The 16,363-nt window shown below is 39.3% G+C and overlaps 1 long non-coding RNA gene across 2 annotated transcripts; it reads right to left on the bottom strand.

Moving 5' to 3' along the window:
• Nucleotides 1-6,291: 6,291 nt before the first annotated feature.
• LOC131265910 (uncharacterized) lies at nucleotides 6,292-13,446 on the bottom strand. Of its 2 annotated transcripts, none has more exons than XR_009178308.1 (8): nucleotides 13,253-13,446; nucleotides 12,933-13,066; nucleotides 12,147-12,238; nucleotides 11,974-12,064; nucleotides 8,361-8,445; nucleotides 8,017-8,286; nucleotides 7,630-7,938; nucleotides 6,292-7,181 (listed from the first exon to the last, which is right to left on the bottom strand). It is a non-coding gene; the product is annotated as an uncharacterized LOC131265910 (long non-coding RNA). The 2 variants fall into 2 exon arrangements; XR_009178309.1 differs by having other exon boundaries at nucleotides 8,017-8,283.
• Nucleotides 13,447-16,363: the final 2,917 nt, after the last annotated feature.

Raw genomic sequence — 16,363 nt, 5'->3', positions numbered from 1 at the left:
GCTGCAAACAATGTCGAGTTCGTATGGTCAGCTCGTGACAGTTCTGGAAACGCTTGCACCGGAGCAGTGCACACTTGATTTTGTGAAAGCTCGTCTCCTGAGTGAAAGTATGAAACGGGAGAACAGTGATGAGGGGAAAGATAGTATCAATTCGATGGCGTTTGGTGGAAAAGGTGCCAAATCGAAGCTGAAGTGTTTTAATTGCAAAAGGCTTGGGCACAAACGAATGGATTGTCCTCTACTGCAAGAAGGAGCTTTTGGGAAACTAAACAAAGGAAAGTAGTTTAAGACTAGAGACGAAAAAGCGCATGTAAGCGAAACATCTATCACTTTTCTATGTAGTGATTCGAGGGACATCAAGGAAGAATGCAGTAACGATTTCAAATGGATCTTAGATTCTGGTGCTTCTGATCATATGATCAATTCTGCAGAATTTCTTCGTGATGTAAAGAAATTGCACGATCCGATTATGATAAGAATCGCATCAGGTGAAATGTTACAAAGCAATCACAAAGGAAAAGTCGATACTATAGCAACAATCGGTGGTCGTCGAATGAAATATGTTGTTGAAGATGTTTTGTTCGTTCCCCGTTTGAGATATAACCTTTTCTCGATTCCTCGCATTGGACAGCTTGGAATGGAAATAACCTTCTCGAAAAATGTTGCTGTAATTAAACGCGATGGTCAGAAACTGTGCACAGGAAGTCGATTGAATCGCCTTTATGAACTGGACGTAGAGGTTATGAAACCAAACAGATCGGAAGTGCTGATTTCGCAGAACTAAACAAATGATGCTGAGCTTTGACATAGAAGATATGGTCACATAGGCAAGAGTGGCTTGATGAAAATTATCCGTGATGAAATGGTCAGAGGATTGTCTTTGAAGAAAGAAGCTATAAACGCTACAGATGGCATGGGTGGTGGTAATGTATGCGGTCCTTGCATGGAAGGCAAACAGACGCGAAAACCTTTCCAGGAGAAGAAGTTGCGTAGTTCCCGGCCACTTGAGCTAATACACAGTGACGTTTGTGGTTATATGAATCCGACCTCTTGGAACGGCAAACGTTATTTCGTCACATTTACGGATGATTTTACTCATTTCTGTGCGGTTTATTTCATGAGCACGAAAACCGAGGTTTTGGAATATTTCAAAACATATACTGCTATGGCAGAAGCTCATTTCGACAGCACTATTAGTCGTATACGTTGCGACAACGGAGGAGAGTACGTTAGCAAGAAATTTTTAGATTTCTGCCGTATGAAAGGAGTACAAATTGAATTCACAGTCCCATATACTCCCCAGCAAAATGGAACCAGTGAACGATTCAATCGTACTATCCTCGACAAAGCCAGAGCTATGATAGCAGATTCAAGCATGAATCGAAACATGTGGAACGAAGCCGTGTTAACGGCTGTTTATCTCATAAATCGAAGCCCCACAGAAGCATTGAAAGCGAATAAAACTCCGTATGAACTCTGGTACGGGCATAAGCCGGACGTATCACGATTGCGCATTTTTGGGAGTAAAGCGTACAGCCATATCCCGAAGGAAAAGCTAAACAAAATGGAGCCTCGCAGTAAAACTAGTTATTTTGTTGGCTATGGTGGTGGTGGCTACCGTTTATGGGATGGAAAGCAGATTTTTATTGCAAGAAATGTTGTTGTAGAGGAAACATCAACAAACCAGCGGCATACGAATAACCAGGCCGATAATGAATTGCATCAAAATCATGGTCAGTGGATTGGACCATATACTCCTGTAGTTGTTCCTGATCGTGCTGAAAACGGAATAGAACCCATTCAAGAATCACCGATTATACGTATGGAGGTTAATACTGATAGTGATGATGGTGATGTACAATCCATGCAACGATCGCCAATCGAAACTGATACTGATGAGGATACATTTGACGATGCGAGAAATAATGCTTTAGAAGAAAACCAAGTTCGGTTTCAGGAGGGGAATAACGATTTTCCTAGACGCAGCGATCGAGTTCGGAAGCCTCCTGCAAAATTGAACGATTACTTGTGTTTTGCCTATGCATTGAACGCTGAAAATTTTGTTGAAAACGTTCCTGATAGCATCGATGAATTGAAGAAGCTTGATGATTGGTCTGAATGGAAACAATGGAAAAAGAAGAGATCTACATGCGTCAACCAAAAGGATTTGAGGAGGAGAATAAAGTGTGTCGACTCAACAAATCCATTTATGGTTTGAAACAAGTATCGAAAGCTTGGAACGAATGCTTTTAATGTTCTGCGCTAGCCGACTGCATCTGTGAGATACTGTGGACCTGCAAACTATTTGAAGAGCTGCATCTTCGAGAAAATGTGCCTGCAGAGATCTTCGAAGATAATCAGTCTGCTATTGCTATTGCTAAATCGCTCAAGCATACTGAGGTGAAGTTGCATTTCATCAAGCAGTGCGTCCAAGAAGAAAAGGTGAAGCTGAACTACATCCCAACCGCTGATCAACCTGCGGATATGCTAACAAAGGGACTACCTCAGGCGTCATTTGTTAGACATCCCAAGCTGTCTTGGGAGTTGAACAGTTATGTGTTTGAGGAGGGGTGTTGAAGAGCAAACATAGCAAACATAAAACGGTATAACAAAGCAACCTTATATATCAGTTAGCAAATACAGATTGTATATTCCACACGTACTTTTCCAAAGCTCTGCTTTTAAAACATTCCCAAAACTGTATACTTTATACAAGCGTCGGATTTGCATCCCGGCTTCGTCGGTTCCTTGCCTAAGGATCTACTTTCCAAACCAGGGAACATAATCGTCGAAAAAAGAGAACAGACAAGTGCAAAAACGGCTACAGGAAATAAGGCTCATACAAGAAAACTTTTGGTTCGTAGAGCCAGGCTGGCTATTGATATTTATCTGAACCATGTGAACCATGTGAAAACAACCCATTGAAATATTTGAATGAATCTCTTCGAAAGATTCAAAGTACCCAACATTAATCGAATGATGTCGCAATCGCCCAACAATGGTAATAGCCAAAATAAAGATTGGTAGATGTATCGTAATCTTTATAATTCTAACGTATTCTAATTTCAAACTGCGTGCTAAAAGTGGCGCTTGGAATGAGAAGTAATCTCGAATCCTTACGGGGAGTCGTGAGAAACAAGTGTACAGCAAGTAATTATTGACGAGAAAATCAAGTCTACAGCCCACATTGATAATTTGATTTAAAAAATGGCTAAGCGTAGTGGTGTCTTTCGATTAAGGGGTGGGACCTATGCTTGGTTAGTAGGATTCTTTTATATAACTCTCTGATTATGCCATACCTTGGCTTTTGTTCGTCAATCCTGTTTCTAGCTTCCCAGACCCAAGTTGACAGGCTACAAGGTTGCAAAATAAAGCCATGAGATATGTATAAGGTTGTATTCGGTTCAATTCGTCTCTATCGACTATGATCAACATCTTGCAATGTGAAACTAAGAAACGTGTACCAAACTGTGATATTCGTTCATAAGCTTGATCAGGGTCATTTACATTAACCGAGAGTGCCGAGCCATACTACGATAAGTAGTATTCAGCGTAGGTTTACTAAATTAGCTCTTTATTATGCACCGTGGTTCATGCCTACTAATCAGATATGCTATCGTGATCGTTGCTCACTATTAGGTTTGCAACCCCTGTCCTATAGGCGAAATGGGCCCAAGCTACGTTTATAGCCAAACTATTAAATAACGAAATTGACGCACCATCCCTACTAGATAAACTAAATATTTCTGCGCCGGAAAAGGCCCTGAGATTCAAAGACGCTATCAGAGTCCCGCATACAAGTTTGGTATATCATATGCAAGTATCCGATTATCGCTATGTCTAAAATGTTTCATATATTCAGCGCCTACCATGATTTTAATGTTAGCACGGCCCGTTTCAAAAATAACATACTGTTAAGATGGACGTCTAGCACTAATTAAAAATGTTCAGTTTATGATTTTGTTTTAAATTGGATGAATTGGAAGATTGTAAACTTAGATTTAATACCAATTTTAATTTCAAACAGACCTAATTGTCCATTGAATAAAACTAATAGTAATAATAATTTATTATTATTATTTATAAACTACCAACCACAATTGTCAATGCGGACACACCACCTGAGTTTAAAAAATTGTGTGCGGCTTATGTTTTTATAGGGTATGTTAGTAATTAGGATAGAATGTATTGTATGTGTACACAGCATTCCACAATCAGATGATGATGATTAAGAATTAAACTTAATGTAATTTTTATTTTAAAACTAGCTGATTAACCCGATTTCATCCGGGTAGAAAGAAATTCCAAACGAAAGAGTGTTTTCATACAGTATCTTGAGTTTTGCAATCTTTAATTTAGCGTTTTGGGGATTGTGGTATTTTTTAGTATTACCTTTAGTCGATGAAACCATGTTAATATACATTTTACATTCGCTATCTAATTGTGCTTCCACCTTGGTTCAACCATTTAAAATTCATCAATTGAAGCAAGTATGAGAAATACCCCAGTTAAGCCCTCACCCCACGATATGTACCGTCGCCCGGCACTCACCGCCAGACTCAACGCCATGACGCCCGTGGACAGATCAAACTGGCTTCGGGAGTTGCGCAACATCCGTGAGCGAATCCGTCGCCTGAGGAACAGGACTGTCCAGCGAGCTACGCACCACGCGCTCGAGCGCAGGAACGACGCAATGCTGAGGCGACACGAGGCTACGAACCAGCAGGAACTGCAAGACGCACAGCGAGACCTCGTAGCAGCGGAAGCAGAGCTCGTAGAAATCCGAAGGGACCAACGGAGACTGTCACAGCAGGAAAATCGGCCCCGACAACGACGTCATCAGCGATGACACCGTGAGGACATCCCGATGACAGCAGAAAGAAGGCAGGGGTAAACTGAGCCAAACATGGGAGCAAGACGCGCACCAAAGCGCACGGAACAACCAGCTCGGAAAGGTTTTTAGGAGGTAGTGGTGGGAGTCAATCAGCGGGGGCAACCCGTCTGCTGTATCTCACAGAGTCCGTTCCCCAGGGCGTGGTACCCTTCCCTTGGTAAGGAGCCCGACAGTCCCTCAGGAACATCCCCTTACCCTCTTCAAGGGTCTGGGGGTGCCACAGCGTCCGTAAAGAGAGATTTTTCTCCTTTCCAAACCCCCCCCCGAATGATCGCTCTACCACGACGGTGCACATGCGCATAGGGAACAGGGTACGTGCGATCGCCAGGAGGCGATCGATCACTAAAAAAAAAATGTTAATAGTATTGGAGAAAAATGGTGGCGTATCGACAGATGGACGGAGTGCAATTGGGCGTCGCGGAATTGTATGCAAGGTAAGTTTCTACAAATAAAGTAAATTATAAATGTACCATTCTATACAATTCTTTTCAATTGCATTTCACTCATCAGCAAATAACGGTATAGTATTGCAAACCAATGATGGTGGTGCCATGAGCATGGTCGAAAAGTGGAATCCGAAAAATGTTCGTGATTTTAAATCATCGTTTGAAGAGGTGTCTTTAAGGAAAGTCCTTACATGCGTAGTGCTTAACAAATGAACCATACCACATAATACTTGTTTTACTTTCCAGTCTTCAGTCAAAGGCCGCATCAGGAATGTATTTTCAGCAGTAGCAACAGCACACAGCCTCGCGCCGATCCTGAGTGGGAAAGTGGGAAGTGGGAACCGACGAGACCAGCCGCAACCCTCTGACGGCGGTATGTCGTCGTGTAGGTGCCAACCGCCATTGATGTTGCCTATTAGGAGCTTTCTAGCGCAAGGGCTTCACGAGAGCCTAATCGGCTTTCGGCGTCAATGCTCTTCAATGAGCCATACCACAACCACTTGCTCAAACCCCGCACCAGTGGTGAAGCGTCAACATGGAATGGTAAAACAACCTTCCAAATAGTAACATGGCCCGTCCACCGCCATACTGACAGCCAGATTTTTTCAAAGTATTTAAATGATGTAACTTTACAATAAAAATTTACTTCATTAGATTAGCTTGGTTAACTATTTTCTTATCACCAACAAAAATTTGTTTATTTTTGTAGTGCAAACGATATTTATATTCCACGGCTTAGTTTAAGACGGCGTCCCATTCTTCGGATAGAAAAAAAAAAACTCTGTGGATGCTTATAATTCATTACTGACTCTTCAATACTATCCTTTTTGAACTACCGTTGCATACTATGAAGAATCAGCTTCGGTTTAGATTTGATCGACTCGACTTAAGACTGTTAAATGTGCACTGATACTATATCATACAAGGGCATGTTAACACGTTCCGTACCGCATCATCCAATTATGGGTGGTAGCAGTTCTGGTTCTAAAAAGTTTTTCACCCATAAATAATTGAAAATGGAACATACAAATTATTTGAATATTTTATATACATTTTTTGGGAAGCTAAGTTTTTGCTTGGCCTTCGAAAACAATCGGTTTAACAAATGTTATAAACAAATTTTCATTAAAACAATTGTACTAAAAATTATGCTAAAACGCTTGATAAGCAACGTGTTAAGTCAACTATGGCGAACATGTACTAATTTATTAATAAATAAAATAATCAAAATAGACGAGCATCAAAATGTACAGTACAGAGACATAGCTGTACTCGATAGTACATCTGTCCGCAAACAATATGTTTTCGTCATCACAACGAATTGCAAACATTGTAACATCCTTCTATTAAATTATTGAAAGTACTATAAACCTGGAAATTTTACTACAAACATGGCATACACTTTTCTTTTGTTCATATGGATCATCCGTTTTTCTTTTGTTGGAGAAATCGTTAAAATCAAACTAAGGTATAGTTACGTGAATAATGCGAGCATACAGATAAGGTACGGAAGTTTAACAGAATAGCATTCATAATTGATTTTCTAACCCGAATAAAAATATGCAATCAAACAAATAAATGAATAATTTGTAATTATTGAACGCGAGTGATACATACATCTCCATCTTAGTGATAAATTTTTGTTGGTAAATATGATGCGCTAATTATGGCACCCGAACAATAAAAATGTGATTGCATTGCGCATCAATTTGAAGTGTTACCAATGATACCTGGATGTAATGATGATTGACACTTACCTACCTTCTTCTACTTACCGGTGAACAAAATATCCTTAGCCCTTGTTATCACACTTTTTTACATCGTCGGCTCGAGCATGGAAACTGAAAACAGCCAAAAGAATAAAAAACAATTCACAAACTGTGTTACTAGATGTTATAAACAATCTACGTGTTGAACATAATTATTAAGAGTATATCTCATGAGGTTCGTGATAGTATAATATACTGGAAGAAAAATTACTTAAAAACTGACTGCTCCGTAGGCATGTCCTATCTGATATCTGCCTGATGCCTGAATTTTTAGTAAATTAAACTACAATAAATTCGAACTTTTTCGTCAAACTGAAAGAATTGTATAATGTTTTAATAACAGAAATCTAAAGATCAAAAGAACGTTAAAGTTCGTAACTTCGGCATAACTAAAATTTCTTAAGAAATGGGCGTAATGTGAAATGCAATCTGGTGACACCAGGTGTTATTTATATTCTAGAATCTATCTAATTTTTGAAGATAAACCCAACACAACAAAGAACAATGTTTGTACACTTACCTTTAATTGCAATGGTGAAATTATCCGTTGCACATTAGCTAACACTTTTTCCTTAGCGCAGTTCTACACGGCGCTGCGATAATCCTTCGACCGGGAGTTTCTGCCTTCTGAACACCTTTGACGTACGAGTTGGCCGACTTAGGCAATTTTGTTTATTACTTTGGCACTTCCGTGTTCCCGGAAACCCGGTCGCAGAAAAGTCACAACGCCGTGTAGACCTGCCGTTACCTATCACTCTTTCACTGCCCCACATCAATAACACGTCATGCATTTGATAAGACCAATAGTACGCCATAATATTCGGTTAAGCTGAAATGAACCAAAAAGCAGAGTCATTAAAGATTCAATCGTACCTTTCCACATATTTCATAGTAATTTTCAACTCACCACATTATTTGGAAGGAAATTTGCCGTCATTTAAAATTCAAATCGGTTTATGAACATCACATTGCACATATTTCTGACGAAACGAAACATTATAACATACCAGCCAGCCACTGTTTACACTTCTTCCTTCATTGTCAACATAGCGAAATAATCCTATTATCGCGCCTACGTGAGGAACACCAAAGCTATTACGTGCGACTTATTACTTGTCGCCTAAAATCTTCACGTAAACCCAAGCTAGTCGCCAAAATTAATCTTTTGGTATTTCTTCTAAAACGAATAACATTAAAATTTCAATGCCAATAGTTTCGGTGATCAACCTAATAAATAACCAGCTTACTCACCATTAAATTAGGTTTCCATCTTTTGTTCTGCCGCCAAACAATATGAAAATCCTGGAACAATGTGTATTCAGTACATTTTCTGCACCTGTAAAAGAAACAAAAACATGAGAATTATGTAAAGCTAGACTAAACCTGTACAGCTTCTCATGTAATTCTCAATTGAAGTTAAAATATAGTTTGATAAAAGCTTCGACAAATACAGTAACATCCGTACAGTACAGTAACTCATTCAATTGCTGAATTGATACGGATTGAAAACTTTTGTGACACGATTTCAAGATTTATTAACGCCCAACAACAATTGGCTACGATCATTGAAACGAAAGAATAAAGCGAACACTCAATTCTTTTTACACTTCGCTTTTCTACACCTTAGGAAAGATTCAAACTTGTAAAATGATGCACATTCGTATTTGTAGGTACCCAAACTGTGCCATTACACTTTCCACCGTCACTAGCGCAACTTAAAAAACTAAGCACAAATTTGCAATGAAATGTTCAAGTTGGCAAACGCCTTACCTAGCATACAAGCCTTCTTCTGAATCATATCTGATCGGAACAACAAATCCGCGGCTTTCTACACTTGATGTACAAACATCACTAGCATGAGCTAGCACCCTGACGTACACTATCATAAAATCTCTATTCACTTTACAAAACTACGGCCGGCAAACACAATAAAAAATTTACAAGTTAGCCACCGCCCCGCTTAACAATCAAAGCCTACTTCAGAGTAATTGTATCAAACCGGAACTAGAAAACCGCGTATTGCTACAGTTTTCTACACTTTGACATTTGGTAAACGATCCAAACATACGAAATAATTTTTCAAGCAAAATTATATCGACTCGTCATTGACAGTGAAACATTTCATATGAGGCAATGTTTTCCCAAATGTAAAACGGCCGTTTGCTTTACTACAAATTAATACGTTTGGAAATGCTATTCCCGGATGATAAAAATTCAATTTTTTGCAGCTGTCATGTAGTTAGATCAATTGCTTACAGCATGGAAACTTAAGTTTTTCCATGGCAGATTGCTGGGACTCTTACTGGAACTACATAGTAGCAGCAACAATTTAAATTTCTGTCAGGCGGTGTTTTGAATGTGCTCAATCTTTATCAAAAATTATTTTTATGTAACCCGAAACAAACCTCGACAAAAGAATATCATTCTACCACCAACGGTATGTGCAATTTATTCACACCCCAACCAGAACCTTTTTTCTAGATCTTCATTAGCAATTTTGAATAAATAAAAGCCGAAAAAACTCATTTCGACCATTTTTGCTTTACATCGAGCTAGCGGGATGATGAAGAAATGCATCAAAAAACCAAAACCGTCAACATATAGAAAACCTTTTTACTAAAAAGTAGCAGTTTGTGGATTTGAAAAATCTTCAAAACTAGTGCAGTTATAGCATTTTAAAAATAAGGGTCAAAATGACCCCTAATGGCCTTATCACACTGGTCACCACTGCACGATGGAGTGAAGCCGAGATAAAAATCAAAAATTCATTTTTGGATTTCAGAAAAATGAGAAATGTTTTCTTAAACTACAAGATGAAACTAAGGAATGACCCAAAAACTAGAGCCTCGGTTCTTCCAGGTTCTAAGAAACAGCCCGTCAAAGTCAAGATTTGTGAAAATATTGCATGAAAAACTGAAAAAAATCCATCAACTTTGAAGGTTTGTAACTCCTATAATAATGGTCGGAATCGAATTTTAAGCACAGTTTTGGAAAGGTTTATTGTCATGCATTAAAATTGTTGACAGTTTAAGTAAATTGAAATTGAATGTCACAAAATATTAAGCATTGTTTCGGAAAACTCTTGGAAAATTTATCAATTTTCTGTTTTTAACCTTACGCCATCGCTAAGGATTGTGAAAGATTGTAATATGATGCATACTCACTTATAGTCTAGAATGTTTTGTAACAATAAATGATAGTTTTTTTTTGCGCATACGCGCGCATCTTTACGTTATTCTGTACTTTATATGTGAAGCTTATAGTTTACTACTACTAGGCGTCTCCATCATGCCATACGCAGCATCATGTGTGGTAAGAAATGTATGAAATTCTCATTCCATGAAATATAGGTCGATGATCGTATCGTAAAAATGTGAAGCAGGGTAGGGTTTGAACATCACGTAAAAAGGGAAAGACAAGCCAAGTCAATGGCAAAGAATGAAATTTGGTTAGAATGAGAATGAAAATGTATAAGGTCGCTTTTACTTGTTTTACAGCTCACAAACCCATCTTTTTATACCCAAAATTCATATTAATAATGTACCCTACACTAACATTTTATTTGGTTTGTACCCTTACCTGTAAAAGTTGAAGTTAATCTTCAAGAGTTGGTGAACCACACTGGGTGTGGAATAATTGAAATGCAAAAAGCAAAAATCTTGCAGCACCGTTTCTTTGTGTGATTCACTAAGCGTCGTATTATTGCGCTTGTGGGGTATTGGCGGATCTAGTGGACACAGCATTTGCAATCAACTGTTTCATGGTTCCGGAGAAAATACTGCATCAGACACTGATTTACTAGTATCGGCAATAACTCCTATCCGTCATTCGTTCATCAGTGACAATTCAGATATCATCTGGATAAACTTGATGCCCCAAAGTGTTGGTTCTGCAGGCCAATTGTGATCAAGTTTGCGAATGAGTCAAAAGAAAAAGTTATACATACAGTAGATGAAATCAAAAGCCAAATAAGCAGGTTAGTTCCTTATACAATTCAGCTAAATGAAACAAGTTAAGTGACGGTAAATTATTCATTTTACATGATTTGAATTGATGGAAAAATTTTGGCATATTAACCGACACTATGTATACGCAAACATGTTGTATATATGGTGCAAAACCAATAGAAATGAACAGTGTAGAGCAGTTATAAAATGGATTTATTCCATATCCTGAGAATTAATCTTGTGATTTATATACGACTACACTGCACTGTTGTTACAGAATTGAATTTAAAAAACGGAAGGTTACTAAAAATTAAAAAAACATGTACAATGATCGAAAAACGAATTGTATTGTAAAAGATGTACAAGGAATTTGGTGTTAAAGTAGATGAACCAAGGTAAATGGGTGGAAATAGTACGACGGGAAATGTTTGTCGTAGGGCTTTTTCAAACATTGAAAAATATTTTAGATATTTTTCGATCGAGAGTCGACTGTATATTGTAACGAGAACAAACGAAGTCTTGGGATAGAAGTTGACTTCAGCGGTTGAGATTTAAAAAAAGAGAAAAGAAGCGAGAAAAAGATTGTCGAATTTAGAATTTAAAATAAAATTATAGAAATGTTTCGTAGAGATCACGACAGACTCCAAAGCAATGTATTCTAGAGTTAAATACATTTTACAAACTAATTCCTATCGTACCACAAGTATAGACAGCCTTCATTTAATGTTATTTAAAAGTGACAGCAGCAAAATTATGTTGAGCATAATTTGTGCGGACATAACCCTTTCGAAATCAAATTAAGCGTATCGTCCAACATGAAAAATTGTATGGGGAGGAGAACAAGTACAATTTCATTCTGAACATTGATCAGTTAACAAGAATTAAAAAAAAAGCAAAGAAATATCAACAACACTCACCATTTTAAAACGATCAATTAAGAAAGAACTCCCATCATGTTCGTCTCTGTTATTTAACATAATCACCAACAAAACCATGACTGAATCGACACTGAAATTGATTGAAGTATAAATTAAAGCAATTACCACTAGAAGTTATGATCTTCATAGCCATACATAACATGCATACTTACTTAGTATCAGAAGAAATTTCAACTTCAAAAGACTGAACAACACACGACACTGTAAAATGCTGATTATCTTTGTTTTCACAAACATCAATACACTGAAATGGATGAACGGATAAAAAATAAATTAGAAAATTATGTTCACATATTAACAAAAATTAATTATAATTAACAAATGCTTATGAGTAACTTCTGCTTTCTCTTCTACTTCATATAACATGCCTGGGAGATAAAAATTAATCAATAGAATAATACTTCTGCATAGTCCAAGACAAACCGATTATAATATCACTTCTCAAAAAATTTGCTATGAACTAAACCGGTAATTCAAGCGTATTACTCTGCTTATTAACACGTTAAGCGCTACGTCGGCCCCGTGGGGCCGACAGTGTTCTTCCCCGTAAGCCGGCGTCGGTCTGCTCGGGCCGACAGAGCCCGTTGGGTAGGCCGGCGTTTCTACGAATCGCTGGCAGAACGGGAAGTAGTACAATTTGCGCGTAGCGCTTAACGTGTTAACACGTTAGCGCCAAGTGCAAATTGCACTGCTTTGCATTCTGCAAACTCCGTTCGTAGCAAACTATTGACGGCGAGCGAGCAATGCTTACACATTCAATCATGTCTCGACGATAAGGTACAAAGCAAAACAGAGGAACGCCGGTCTGCCAAACCGTCTCTGTCGGTCCCAGCGGACCGACGCCGATACACGGGAAAGAACGCAGTCGTAGCGCTTCACGTGTTAATCAGAAGACTTATTAAGCATAGGTTCAAACCGAATAACTGTACACAACTTACCACACTATACATTCCTTCTTTTTATGTAAGCACTTCCTTCGTTGCTTCGAGGGAGTTAATTGAATTTTAAAGTATTCATTTCCGCAGGTATCTTCATTTCCACGTGTTTCTTCTTTAACTCTGTGCCCACAGCGCTAGAAAGAGAAGGAAAAGCAAATATTTGAGAATGATTTATTACAGTACAAACTTCTACAGTACGTCGGTGCATCACCTTATACATCCCATTAAATTAATAATAATCCTTATTAAATCCCATTCATTCGCTGTTTTTACAACAAGCCTTACATAATACATTGAACGGGAACCCCACAACTACATACCATTGTTTGTCTCATTTTTGAGGTGGCAAACTTTTTAACGGGTTAAATCAACAACATTCCATCACTTTGCTTTAAAGAACAACATTATACTATATAACCAAAAAATGTAACCGAAAAAGTTCGCATTATTTTTTCCTAGCACGGTCATTTGACGTCTATTTCACGACCGGAAAGCAACCAAACTAACAACTTGCCAGCTCTCACGGATTCTATCACACATGTGACATTTATTTTCATGAAATCGCGTTGCCCAATGGAAAACTCTGACAAACGGTTGTAGAGTTCTGTACTAAAATCATATCTCATCAGCTTCAAGGTGGGTTCTAACCATGCGTTTACACTGGCTTGCGACACTTCTGCGACCGATTAACCCACGGTTAATGAATACGGTTATCTTCTTCTTCTTCTTCACTTCGTCGAGGATTTACTAGAGTAAGGCTATTGAATCCAGCTTCCTGGGCCTTCGCAAGTTAACCTGGAAACATAGACCTCTATCATATAAAAAAAACCTTGCGCGATGTCGCGCGAATCGCGCTATGTTTTTTTTTGCATGGAGTTCAGCGCCTGTCAGGCGACGTCGCGTTACGCGACGTTGCAGTCTGGAAAGCGTGTATCTCGGGGTCCACACTACAGCGCGACGTTCCGTCACGAAACGCGCCGTCGCCTGACAGGCGGCCGAACTCCATACAAAAAAAATGTCGCACAAATCGCGCTAGTGTAGAAACAGCGAAAAACGCGACGTCACGCTAGCTCTTGTCAAATGTCAATTCGAAACGAAAACAAACCGACAGCTGGACAAAACGTAAACAAACCGAATCACAAACGCGAACAAAACGAGCAATATTCTTCACGAAACATCGGATTTTTCGTTGTACTACTTATTTTTAGGCTTCACAAATGTAATTCAGTTATCAAACTCCGTTTTAATTTATATTTTTACCAAAGTTTTTTCGGGTGCCGAAACGTAAACAAACTGCTTTTCAACAAGTAGGAGATGATGTGGAAATATATACTTCCTACGGCGGGCCAAAATATCGTCGTTGTTTGTTTAAGTTTGTTTTCTCAATGAATTTCAAATGTGGAAGCGCCAAACTCACTCAGGGCGCATAAAATACGTAGCTTAACAAATATCATGCATTACTACCTCAAAATTCAATAAAAAATTTTAGCCGAGTTTGCGCCTCAATGTGATACATATTTCCACATACTCTCTTACCTCTGTCGCGCTTTGCTTGCGCGATTGTTCTGCCGAAACTGGGCTACTTTTGAAACGGGACGTCGCGCTGCAGTGTGGACCCCGAGTATGGTATTAAGGACCGGCTACTAAAGGCCATATGTCCTGGAATACGGTTATCGAATAGGGGATTTCATGTCCACAATATTGATCATACTCAAGTGTCAAATATTGTTTTTAAACAAAGGGAAAACCACGAGCACTGACGACAATTTTCCCTTTTCTGGAGGACCCAGCCTTACTCATCCGGTAAGATGAGTTCTCCTTGATGAGAACGCCTTTCTCGGGCAACTACGTATCGGCAGCAACTTTCTGCACTTTCCGGCGGCAACCAGATAGCACAAGCCTGCTTCAGATAGTTATGTGCTTCATTCACCTGCTTCACTAGCTTGACCAAGAAGCAAGACAGCGTTTCGTCGTCCACATTGCCTACTGTTCCGTCTACCGTGCAAATCTGTCTTCGTGTGCGCTCAAATTACGCAGGATTTTACTTAAAACCGACACAATTACCAGAACCCCAACAGTACTCCACGTAACACACGGCAGTTCAAGAAGTAAACAAAAGTAACTGGACTGTCAAAAATTTCTTTTATTTTTCTATCGACGGTTTGTCAAAATGCTCTAGACGATCAGACCAGAGTATTACATTAGACCATGGATTAACCTGTGGTCACAGCTTTGCGCAACCGCATGCGGTTGCGTTTTTGATCTGTCAAACGAGCACAGCTTTTTGCCAAAATTAATACCCGGTTGACAAAAATTCAAATTTTTTGCATCTGTCATGTAGTACCAGCAAGTTATTCCATGGCAGATTGCTGGGATTCTTGCTGGAACTACATAGTACCAGCAACAATGTCAGTTTCTGTCAACCGGGTACTTTAATGTTGAACATACCACTTATATGAGCATACATTATTTAAATTAAAAAACGCATTAACTACATGAATTAGTACGCCAGTATTTATTCACTATATCAAAACTCTTTCTCGTCGAACAAACCACGACAATGACCATTTTTACATACAAATAACGGTCTTTTTGTAATGTCACAGAAAGTTGCGACGAAAACGTTGGCCAGATCGTCCAACGCCGCGACCCGGTGCCGGCGGAAGTTTCTGCGACACTTTTGACATGCAAGATGACTGATTTGGACTACTTTTAATTAATTTGACACTTCTTGTGAGCACAAATCTGTCGCAGAAAATCCGGTCGTAATAGTGTCGCAAGCCCGTGTAAACGCACGGTGAAACGGGATGTCGCGCTGTAGTGTGGACCCCGTGTCAGTCTCGTAGAGAAGTGAACTATGCTGTGTATATGAGCGTTGACTGAACATCCATCCATTTTTATCGACTGTCATCGACATCGACTGTCAAATTGTTCTCAGCAAGTGTTATTTTCCTGCAGTTTCAGTTCGGTAGTGCATCAGAGCGGATGTTAGCAGTGCATAAGTTTCCTGAAAGGGTTAGCGGAAAAGTAAGGTTACGGCACGACCGCGTGGTGACGCCGAGCTGGAGCTCAGGTCAGACAAATCCTAGCTGCCGCACATCTCGTTCTGTTTGAGTCAATCAAGCGGACCACGAGTTCTTGTGTCCTGACAACGGAAGGAATTATCCCTCCCGTGGGCGGCGGGTGGACATATGGCTATTATTAGCCGGTCCTAAAGGACGAGCCCCTTCATAGGAGTTCGGACAGAGTTGGTACGCCTCTGATTACGTGTAAGGGAACAAATTGTTCGACTTAGCGTAGGAGGATATACCCCGACTCGCATATCGAAAGAAGAAGAAGAAGTTATTTTCCTGCTCGGCCTGCGACGTTACCAGAAGCTGAATGCAGGTTTAGTTTGTTCGAGTGTAGTATTGGGAAAGTTTTCAGCCAAA

The sequence above is a fragment of the Anopheles coustani genome, chromosome 2, assembly GCF_943734705.1.
Source record: "Anopheles coustani chromosome 2, idAnoCousDA_361_x.2, whole genome shotgun sequence".
Classification (NCBI taxonomy): Eukaryota; Metazoa; Arthropoda; class Insecta; order Diptera; family Culicidae; genus Anopheles; species Anopheles coustani.
This window is presented reverse-complemented; position numbering and strand designations above follow the sequence as displayed.